A 12343-nucleotide genomic window follows, 5' to 3' on the forward strand; every position below is an offset into this window, starting at 1 on the left:
TCTTGCAATACTGGCAGAATTTTGTAAAGCTCTATTAAATTAATACACTTATTTAGAAAATATGGATACTGTGCAGCAGCAACCATCAGTCCCTGTAGCTTTTCCTCTTGGCATCCTCTTTTTCCTCTTCCAAATGAAAATACTTTTGTTTACAGAAGTAGATTTCTAGCATATCATAAATAAACATATTTGAATCCTGCCATCATCCGAGCAGCAGCTGCTCCTAAGAAGGCATGGGCTGTGGGATTTGAGTGCAAATCCAATTTAGTTCAGTCTCCAGCGGCCACTGCTCATAAACCTGAGTGTAATTTGTCGCAATTGGCAACTTCTACAGAAAGAAACTTGCAAGTTCGCTAGTACTATAAAGTATATATCTGCTGTCAAAGTCTGCTTTCTGCAGGGGTAGAGAATGGAGAAAACAAGAACTGAATACAGTTTTCTGGTTCCTTCTTTGGGATCCAGGCATAATATATTATCCTTATTAAGGTTTTCTGGGAAACATGAGCAATAGGGAAACCACTGGTTTAAAGTCTGACACCACATTATTTAGGTTTTGCTTGAGAGGAAGATATAAAATAAAAACTCAATTGCTGAATTATTGAATAAATTAAGATGGCTGAATATATCTGGAGAGGTGTTTGATGAACACTTGGAAACATCTATCCGATGTAAAATAGGAGAGTTTTTTCCCACAAAACAAAATAATTTACAGAACTGTCTTATTCCAAAGATGCTGGTAACCTAACTCAGCTATAGGTGATACTGTAACAGTTGCACAAAGGCTACACAGGTCCATTGTAGTAAGTAAAATGAGCTGGTGAGCATCTTCTGATGCTGAGGCCAATTGGCACAGCAGAACTGGTACCCTGCAACTAAACGTCTTCTCCAACCCAGCACATGGTGGTTTCATCTACATGAACAATTAAAGCACTACACTACTCTCCAAGAAATGCCTAGATATCCTTTGTGAAGATATTAGAAGGCAGAAGATAAACCCAAACCAAGGAGCACACTGACAAGTCATCTGGATGGAGAATTTAATATTTACCTTGTAATCTTAGTTTAAAAGCAAGCAAAAATCCCCAACCAAGGTTTGGGTTGCTGAATAGTCTGTATTTTTAATATTGTGGTCTCTTTTCTAATGTAAGAGCCAGCCCCTTTCTCCATCAGGCACCAGGTGAAGTTCTCAGCAGTTACTCCCCAATGAGACAAGTACTTTAAATGACAAGAGGAACTTGAGTAATCAACACTGGTCTTGATGCTTGAAGATATGGTTCACTGTTGTCCACCTCTGTTTTTTGAAGTCTTAGTGTCAGGAAGCCCTTCCTGAGTTACTACTCCCAAAGGAGTTCTCAGGAACAATTTCCAGAGAAATAAACCAGCAAGAAAATTTTCTACTCTGTGTCAGGGCTCCTTCCCAAAGAGCTTAATAAAAGTAACTAGAAGAGTGCACATCAGCGATGATCAGTTAGCCCCGATGCAGCAATATCTAACACAACCTTTCCACACGCAAACACGACTCCATGCAGTATTTCCCCAGCAAAGGTCTCTGCTAGATAAGTGTCTCTGTACGACTTCCCATTTTGTGGTGTAGATTTTCCCTGGAGGTGGCAACATAAGTAAGTACTGCTTCCTTGCAGGCACTGGCAGGGGTACAGGGGGAAAAAAACCTCTGAAGTCATTGAGGTTTACAGTATTTTTCCACCTATGTAGATGGCAATTTCAGCAATTGCTGATTGATTTTTCAGCAATTGCAGCAAGTAGCTTTGACTACTGAAATCAGGAGTGCAAGGACACAGCAGTAAGGACAAGCATTGCAGAGAAAGTGGAAAAAGACTTTGCATGGGAGCGATAACACGGTCCCCTGCTGGCTAAGCTTCTTTATTCCCTTATCTAAGTTCAACTGCAATGTGACTGAAAGCAGGGCTGTTCTCTGCAGGCACGGTTTTAGCTCCAGCCTGCCTCTTGTGTGATCTGCCCTGTATCTGTGAGACCACTTGATTCTCCAGCACTATGCATGTGCACCCATTTGCCATAGATTCCTGGTTTGAGAATCTTGCCAGTAGCACTGCCCTCCATGAAGAATCTCTAAGAAATGTTTTTGTTCTTTATTGGTTTTAATGAATGTTTAAAAAACATTGTTAATACAGTTTTTTCCTGATAAAGCTTTGACAGGTTGGGGCAGACAGCTTGCAGTCTTGACATTCAAGCTATATAAAGAAAAATGTGAGTTGTATGCTAGCATACATTTTATTGTGAAATACAGCTATACCACCTTTTTCAAAATTCTGTCTTGTCTGTTTGAAAAGAAAGCACACAATGGGCTAGGTAATTTTCAGGTCTCTTATCTGCCTCTAACTAGTCTCCAAACATTCACACAGTTGGTGAGAAATGTGTACTAAAGATCTTGGAGATTTTCTAGCAATTTGTCTCGTGCCATTTAAGAAAAGGGATGCCATGGGGAGCAGACAAAAATTAATGTCCTTTAAATATATATTGACCTGTTGTGGACAAAATCCACTGCTATTTATTTGAGATACTTACTTCTCATTTATTTCATGTTTTTCCACTGTCTCCTCTTATCCTTCGTGCTTCAGAGAATCATCTCTGAAACAGTGCTTTGATGTTACCCCAAGGAATTCATATACAGCTGTGCAGAAGTTGCCTTGTAAACATACCCCCTATAGACAAAAATTTCCAAACTGGAAGTCTAGCAAGACACCATAATAAAACTGTTAAAGACTACTAAGAAACAAAATAATTGTGAAATTTGTTTCAAAACATGAGAAAATTTGCTAAATCTTGAAAAATGTGAATGTACACAATTTGACCATTGTCCTATTAGGCATTCCCAGGAAGTAAAAAACCTCACTGCTTTAGAACTCTTCTAAAACCTCTCTCTCTCTCTTCATAGCCTGTAAAACTCCCCCTAAAACTTCACAGTAAACTAACTTTCTTCCAGGGAGAAACACATTTGAGATTTATCTAGGAGTGCTTGACAATGGCTTATTTAATCTTTATTAAAGATATGTATTTGGATAAATTTAGTGCTTTCAGTAGATCATAATATAAGAAGCTTTCAGGTTTATGTGTAGTCTAAGGCATTTCAATAGCTAAAATAAAGTTGGTAGTACAAATTAAGTCATGTATTTACACATGTTTTTGTGAGGCCACTGCTTAAACAGCAATCCATGGTGCTTACTGTGTTATGATATGACCAATGAAGAGCTGCAACTCAGGAGGACTTTAGGAAGGTTAAAGTAGTACCAGTAGTACCTTCAAGAGAGATTGAAGACAAAGCATCATATTGTATACATATATTTTTCTCCTAATATAATAATTTAGAAAACATTGAGTTGAATTATCAATAATTAAGCAAAAACTAATTGAGTTGTGTTTCTTAAACTGTGCAAAATGATGATGGATAAATCCTTCTAGGCAAAAATGATTAGTTCTTATGATAAAATTAAATATGCACACTTACTACTAATGGAGAATTTGTCTACTGATCAAAGAAGACAGTGATTAGGGACTAAATATTGATAGAATACGTATAAAGGATTTGATTGTTAAATAAATACTGATACTGGAGGAAAACACCTTTTCAGCATATGAGTTCATCTTAGCTGAAATTTTTATCTGCTTCAGTAGGGATTAAAGGTAAACTACCCACTTGCAAGAAGCAAAGATTTACTGGAAAGTAGTTGTGGATCTGAGCAGTCACAATGTGCACAGAAGTTTTCCGTAATCAGATGTTGAACCTATTGCAGATTTGTTTACCAATGATACAGCAACATGATAAAATTATGTCTTCTTTCATGAAAGAAAATGTTGAGCAGGTTGTCAGCACACAAGTGGTACATGGAGTTGAATTGATCTTGGAAGACAATGCAAAAAAATAGCTACACCTAATTTATTTCCCATTTTTCTGTTTGAATTCTTTTCCCAAATGAAACAGCATTTTGCCTTCTGCTCTGTGAAGTTTGACCTTTAAAACTGTGAGCATGATTATTGCTTGTTTGTAATTTTTTTAAATAAATTTAATCAAGTCTTGATCATTTGCACTTAAATTATCACGTATTATTAGTTCTGTGAAAATTATTGTTTTCATCTGAACAGAAATTGACACCAAAGTTCTCGTCTGTAGAGCTTGTCTTTTAATTTTTTTTTCTTTGTTTTACTTTCTAGAAAACTCTGAATATGTTGGCCAGATTAATGTCCTCCTAATACCAGGTATTTTTTCCTGCCTCTTGTAGGTGGGTATTTAAATGATTAATCTCTCTGTTTTCCAGTTTGTGCTTAATCTATTAACATATTGATCTATGAACTTCTGAGATTATTTGCTTTAGAGTTGCCTGCAATTCTGAAAAAGAAAATGCTGTTTTGACATTAAGTGCCTCTTATGCCTTCTCTCTTGTCTGTCTATTAATTCTTTATCAGAAAAGTTTTAGAAATTTCAAGTTATATTCAAGCAATGTTCAACCATTTAATGATAGTTAATAGAATCCATATTATGCTAACTCCCTCTCTGCCTAATGATTAAGTTTTTTTATATATGTAAATAAGGAAATAAAAAATGTCTTCCCTTCAGGATCATCAAAACTTTGACTTTCCTGTGACATCTTGATTTTATTCTCTGGCACTCACAGGACATGGAGAATAGCTCCATAAAATCCTCAAATTCGTGTCATGTGCCATTAAGCTACTCACTGGCAGAATCTTCTTTCTTCCATACACTTGCTCCTAACGTAATGCAAGTACTAGAATAAAGCTGTTTAGTTTTGTGTTAATAGTTGTTTTTTAACTGCTTATCCATAGGTTTAATTTTCCCCTTCACTAGTTGGGTATATTCCAGTGAATGCACTAGTATCAAACAAGAACCTGAAAAGAATTAAGTCAATTTTTTTATCCTAAATGGTGAGGCATTTGTATGCATATCATAAGCACACACAGAAGCAAGGGTGAGCTAAATTTTGATTAGAAAAAATCTAGTCTGTCATAATTGGGTCCAGGCAATTATGATATTGAAAACAAGAGTACAATGAAAATAATCAAATTTGTATTCCTTCTCTGCAGCAGTGTCAGTGGTTTTGGATTCCAGAAGCATTGTTTATCTGTGGTCTCCAAGGTGAACTACAATGCAGCTGCAGAATCACCTGACAGCTTGCAATGCAGCAGCATCAGTTGCTGCTCTGTTAAATGAGATGTTGTTTTACTGTAATGGAAAGAGGCTCAAAGTAAAATAAAGCAATGGTACAGAGAGGAATAAAGACATGTTGAAGAGTTTCTTTGAATACACAAGGGTTGTGGCCATCTGGTAATAAACAAAAAAGTCTCCCAAACACAAAATTGAAACTGGTGGGTTTTGGTAGAATGCTGATCAGCAGAGAAGAAAAATCTTATAATTACAGCAACAGATTTCCTAACATTGCATTACATATTAATTTAAACTACTATTGCTTGTGTTAAGGACTGCAACTCATCACTAAGTCCCCTGGCAGGAGATCTGTCTTGTTTTCAGAAAGGCATGTTCACATCTTTTCCAACAATGTGCAATGAACATAGGCTGAAGATGATTTTATTTTTTTGTTTGTTTTTCTCCACCGTACAATCTATTCTTTTGCAAGACATCATTACCTAGACATAATTCAATTTACCTAGACTCCAAAGATTGAAGCTTCATTTAAATGATACACAGACAGAATGTCTTTGGAATCTAGATGCTTATTATGTGACTATCCTGGGTCTGAGTTTCCCCTGCCTTGTCACCACTTCAGTGTAGGCTCACATTGATCACACTTCCTGGCTTCAGGGGGTTGTACCCTCCATACCCTGAAAGGCTGGAGCAATTGGTGAACCCCTGTCTCTTCAGGAGAGGCTGCATCTTGCGGCTTAGCTGTACTCTTCTATAAACAGGGAAGCCATTAATAAGATAAACAGGCTTCTTGAGGAAAACAAATTGTGACACCCAAGGTAAGAAAAGAAATTGACACATATGATAGAATGTGACAGGCAATACGGAGGAATTCTCCCAGGAACAGGAAGTAGCAAGTAATGTTGAAAATAACAGTGATCTACCTTTCTTTTATTATTACTTTTTAACTGCAGTAAGAAGGTAATGCATAACTATCATGGACTGAGAAAGTGTGATCAGTAGTTATAGTGAGACTCACTATTTTTAAGAGTATCTTGGAGCTGAAAAGTGAAACAAGACCAACAAAATGTTCTTTACCAGGAAAACTTTCTTGACTAAGGATTTTATGTCAGAAGAATTGTCAGATTCTCTCATTACAGTCATCATATTCCTTGCTTTCAAAGATCAAATATTTTTCATAATCATGAACATTTGAAAACTTTTTCACCTTTCACTGATGATTTTTGCTGCTCATGAATACTTCTGGATGTGTCCTTGCCCCTCAGATGTCTTTTCTGTTTCTAATGACAGTCAGATATCTGTCTTCCTTTTAATCTGACATAGCATTTTTCTTCCACAATGTTACCAGATATTTATTATTTCCCATACCTGTATTTAATATACTGATTTACTTTTCTCCTGGAATAAAAGACATTTTAGGAAGAACAATCAGGCAGCCATAAATTTTTCTTCTAGTTTGCTTGTTTATACTTTCATTTGATAATGCAGTTTGCTATTTGTCAGCAAGTAATTACAGACATTGAAAAGGAAGGTTCTTGTAGCACCTAGGAGTACCTGCTAATTGGTTTGCTTCTTAGGGTCCTATTTCTTAATCAGAACATTTGCACTCACTCTACTCCTCCTATTGGGGGGGGAGGGGGAGTTTAATATAATTTTTACTGTGCTGGGAGAATGACAAAATTCTCTCCTTTTGTAAAACTTCCCATTGGCGACTCATGTCTGGCTACTTCCCAGGAAGCAGGGCCTCAGCACATGGTAGCAGTTTCTCCAGAAGGCAAATGTTGTGAATAATAAATGCTTCCCCTTCATCCTCTTTTTCTTCTACGTCCCAGCTGTGATGAGGAATAGCTGGGATATGGTAAGGAATAGCCCTTTGGACAGTTTTGGTCAGCTGGCCTGGTTGTGTCCCCTCCCAGGACCTTGGTCACCCCCAGCCCCTTGATGGGGGAGAAGGAAAGTTGGAGAAAGCCCTGCTGAGCAGTGCTGTGCCAGCACTGCTCAGCAGTAGCCCAAACACTATTGGATTATCAGCACCTTTCCAGTTATCAATGCAAAGCTCGGCACAGGGAGGGCTGCAAAGAGAAAATGAACTTCAGCTCACCCAGACCCAATACAATCATCTTCAAAGCTCTCCACTGGACCCTCCCCAGGAGCTCCATGTCTCTCTTGTTCTGAGGAGCATACTATGCTTGAAAAAAAATCATAATACAAATTTTTGATAATACAGAATGCAAGATTGAAATATATTGTAAGTATGTAAAGCGTTCAAACTCACGAAAAAAACAGGGTAGAATTTTTTTTTAATTTGTATTTCTTTGATTTTGCAATCTGAACAGCCCATTGCTATATGGTAATACAGAAATTTATCTGCTAGATTTGATTAACAAGTCCAGTAACTGCGTGCGATAATTCTAGCAGTCGCCTGACATATAACCCAATAAACATGGTAGTATTTGCATTTGCAATTTATACAAACAGAGATTTTGCTTCCATCTAAATTTATTTTTTGAGCACAAAAATATCTGAAAGCATGACTTGGATATTCTAAAAGTACAGTAAAATTGTATGGTAATTTTGAAGGATAACAGTAAATAGTTAAGCTATTGGGCAACCATTTGAAAAAATATGTCCCAAATCATCTTGTTCATCCCAGCAGTGCAGCTTTTCAGTTCCTCCAACTCCTGCAATTGACCTGCCCTTCCTCCCCTTCCACTGGTGAGTTTCTGGACACTGCAAGATATCATAATGCAGCATGTGAAATTCTTTTGTTTATGAGTATGTCAAATACTCATCCAAAAAAGCACAAATGTGTTAGTTCACCTCAGTACCTTTGCTGCCATTTGGAATGAAGAATGGCTGTATATATTTGTTAGCAGTTATTTCAGATCATTCAATTAATGAAAATTAATATAATTTTCTTTCTGGCTCATGTTCTTTGTCACTGCATCTCCTTCTTACAGGACTGTTCATTTCTCTAAAGGCAGTTCATTTCTATAACTGAGAGACTTTACAAACTGTCACAGACATAATTTTAATTACTTTAACAACATAAAAATGAGATCAATACATCACAGTAGGCAGAAATGTTGTCTAACCTTTGAGCTTGTCTTGACAACATTTAATGCCAACATGCATCTGGAGAAGGACCAAGCTTTGGTGCTTTTATTCACTGTTAGCAAATGCTGGGAGAGTCTTAATGAGGGTGAATGATGAGGGTGTCCTCTAATGCAGAGGGTTAAATGCACACCACGATGCTTCACCTTCATAAGCAAAAACCTTTGGTGGTTTCTTTACCCAATTAATGGTGTTTTTTCCTGAGAAAATCACAAGTCGAAGAATCCCAGTCATCACCAGCAACAGCACACCAGACCACAGACACCACCCTGCTGACAAGACAAGACTGGTGCTCATGGCAATACCTGCTACTGTGAGTCCAAAAGTCAATTCCAAGCCCTTCAGGTGAGGAGTGTATGCTACAGCTGTGAGCTGGCAGAGACTCAAGCCATGCCTAGGAAGGAAGTGGCACTCTCCCATCCCCATGGCTGGAACATTAGCTGCCATAGTCCAAACCACTGAAAAAGCTCTGTCCAACCAGTCTTGCAGCTAAGCTGAGAGTTTGGAAGGAGGGAAAGGATACAAGGGCAAGCAACACTTTGACAACAAAGAATTAGTCATCTGAACTTAGACAAGGTGCAAAGAAAAGATAGTGCAACTCCTTCTCTAACAACCACCGGGATGCAACATTTAATGGATATTTGGCCTAAATTCCCCACTCTTTCACCCATGTATAATACATTATCCCAACTTTTAGGGGAGCTCATGACTCCTCTCCCCATTTCCATGTCTTCGTAGGAAAACAGTGTAATGAAATTCCTATTTGCAGATGAATATTTGCTTAAGTACTACAAAAAACCCCACACTCCAAGGCTCAGAATGATGTGAAGCTACAGGAGGCTTAATTTGTCCCTTTAACAAAAGTAATATAATTTTCAGCTCTTGTTGCTCTATATGCCAATTTCCAGGTTTTTTTCATTGCTCAAATAATTTTCCAAATCAAAACTAGGACACGCATTGTTACAATGCTAAACATGTCAACATATTTCTGCAAAATTTACATTTCTAAGGACAAACAAATCCTCATCTTAGCTAATTGTTTTGCGGAGCAAAAGATTCACTCTGAATCATTGCAACTACATACAATATTCTTTAGATTTTCTTAAAATTAATGTAATCACCAAAATACTTAAAGAAATATGGGTATATTTTTACCTCGAAGCAAGAGGATTTTGATAAGTTTCTAGGCTTTCTTGAGTTCAGAAAAGATCCTTGCTAACTTGTAAGCCATTATGTGGAACACCCGAGGTACTCCAATTGTGATGCTGTACACACTCTCAGCCACCTCCCAGATAAAAGAAAGGTCCCTATTTTCTTGTGGGTATTCAACTGAATCATTTGGTTGTGTAATTAGTCAGGGTTTATTTGAATTACAGAAGTAGCCAAAAGTACTTATATTTCCTTGATATTTTGTTCTAGCCATTTGGTTTTCACCTCTAACCAATGACACAGCGTGACTGTGGTTCCAGGAGGGAAGAAAAGATAAAAATCACTTGTCAGTCATTTTGTTAATAATAACTCTGAGCTTTTATACACATTTTTCTACATAAAATTTACCACATTGTCTTTATGAGATGATGATTGCTTCTATTGCATACATTTTTAGTTTTTTTTGTAACACTACAGCAAGCTGTGCTATGTCAGGCTCTTATTTTAGCAGGGTCATCACCTGAAATCACTTCAGACAGAAATTATTCACTATCTGTTCTCAGTGGTTCCAGGTTTTCAAATGTATTTTACTGGTACAATTTCTGTAGTACTCTGAGCATTCAAATATTAACGTGTTTGTTTCTGCTTTTGTAATGCAGAAATATCAGGTTTTACTCTCTCTCAATGCATGTCCAAAGTTTTGTACAATTAACAGACAGAAAACCGGCTACATATTTGTCAAAAGCTTTGGTGGTTAAAGATGAAATATATCTTGCAGTCACATAAATCTCCATGTACTCGGTTTTCACCAGTAATAATTATGCGCACAATTACCTGTCACCTTTAGCATCTGGCTGGAACAAGGATAAAAATACTTTACTGAGTGATATCAATTGCCCTTAGTTTCATGGTTAACATGACTTAGCTTTGCCTTAACTCAAGAAGGTGGAGACTCAATGCTTACGTTAAATAATGCAAAATCCCTTCATGGAGACATTCTGGTTTGTTGATCCATCTTAAATCAGCATTTTCTTTCTTTGTTAGTCCACACTTAGAGTGCATAATTGGGCAGCTTGAAAAACAAGACAGTGGAAAACAGTGTCCACATTAGTTATTAAGAAGCATATGCCCAGTGGCTTCAAGACAGACACTGGGACAGAAAAAAACTACTTAAAAAACACCCACTGGAATGAAAGTTATTTGTCTTCTGCTTTTCATCAACGTTTTTTCCTTTCAGGCAATTTTTTAAAAGATGCTGTAAGCTCAAGTGACCTACTGAAAAGTTCTAAACTGCCTTAAGTAGGAAGATTTATCAGCCTCATGATTGACAGATAGTAACAAGTCTCAAAAGGATTTATGGAGCATGAGAGCCTTTGGTCTTCAGGAGATCCTTATATTATGTCTAACGTGTCAAGGGTAGAGACTGCAAGGCTCTTTGAAGATTATAATAAAAAGAAAAAAGGTCCTAAATTGGACCACTGAATGAATGAGCCTGGACAACACTGCAAAGCATTGGGGAAAGAAAGAGCACACAGAAAGAACTTCTGTGTTCACTGCTCCGATGTTCAGATTACAACATTTTGCCTTTGCAGATGAGTCTGCAGATGCGATGAAGATACACTCTAAATTTTATCACAGGAAGGGAGCCACAGAGACTGAAACTTAAAAGGGTATGTTCCACTAGTCCTGGATCTCTCCAGGCAGTAGATACTGGAGGCTTCCCGGGTCTGAAACAGGACATCTAAGTATCCTCTTCACAAAGTGAGTCAGTTCTTTAATTCAATGTCTCCCTTTACCCACCTGCTTTTATTTATCTCATGTGTATGAGAGCTTCAGCTTTCCACTGATATCAAGCAGATATTGTCAAGCATTTTGTCTTTCTGAAGGGTGCAATAATACTTACTTGTTGACTCATGGAAACTGTTTCCACCCTCACACTAAGGAAATTACTAAATGCTGCTACTCCACAATTCATGCAGAAGGCTCTCTTAAAGTCAGTAATTCTGGTAGATATCAAATGCATTGTAGGTGGACATCTCACCTAACTTCAGTGCATGAGAAATAATATTTTTATTTGAAAATATCATTAATATGACATAGTACAACTTACCAGCAGTACAGTGTTCTGCAGTCTTCACTGAGTATGAAAGACAGATTTCTTTGGTCTTCTGTCAGCAATTGTAAATACAAAACATGAGAATGTGAATCATCTTTTCTCTCTCTTCTTCCACTCTTATCAAAGATATATCTTTAGGATTTTGATGCACTGTTACACAGCAATTTCCTAGGGGCCACAAACAAAGGCAGGAAGTGGTCAACAACTCTTTGCATCTGCAGCCAATGGATCCTAGCCAACCTCCCAGCACAAAAACCATTAATTCTCAGCAAGGATTAAATTCCAAAATGTCTAGAGAATTACAAAGAGGTGTTACCACTATTACATTTTCTACAAGCGTTCCACTGATTTCTTGTCTTTTTCCTAGCTCTCTCTTGCCAAATAGCATAGAAACTCTTTGTCCATGAGTAAAGAAAATAGATAAACTGAGAACAGGTGGGGTTTTTTTTTAATGAAAGAGGCAAAATCCCTGCAGATTTTTTTTCTCTGTGTGCTGGTATCAAAGCATAAATATACAGCCAGAAAAGCTTAATTATGTATGACTGTTTCAATCCCTTTAAAGGTCTTTGTTGCTTCCATGGCAGTGATTTTTGTTAAAAGCTAGTGACTGAACTAGAAGCCAAAGGCCATGTAAACTGCTTATCTATTGATTAGTTAGTAGAAAATGCACAATTACAAAGACTGAATCGGTTTTGTAAGGAGGCACCTTGAGTTTAATAATAAATGTCAAGTATAGTGTAATTGGGGACAAAAAACAAAGAATTGAATGGCTGCCTTTACACACAATCTGACAGCTGAAACACATTTTT

Source organism: Onychostruthus taczanowskii, unplaced genomic scaffold, assembly GCF_017590055.1.
Source record: "Onychostruthus taczanowskii isolate IOZ18803 unplaced genomic scaffold, ASM1759005v1 scaffold33, whole genome shotgun sequence".
In the NCBI taxonomy this organism is placed as follows: Eukaryota; Metazoa; Chordata; class Aves; order Passeriformes; family Passeridae; genus Onychostruthus; species Onychostruthus taczanowskii.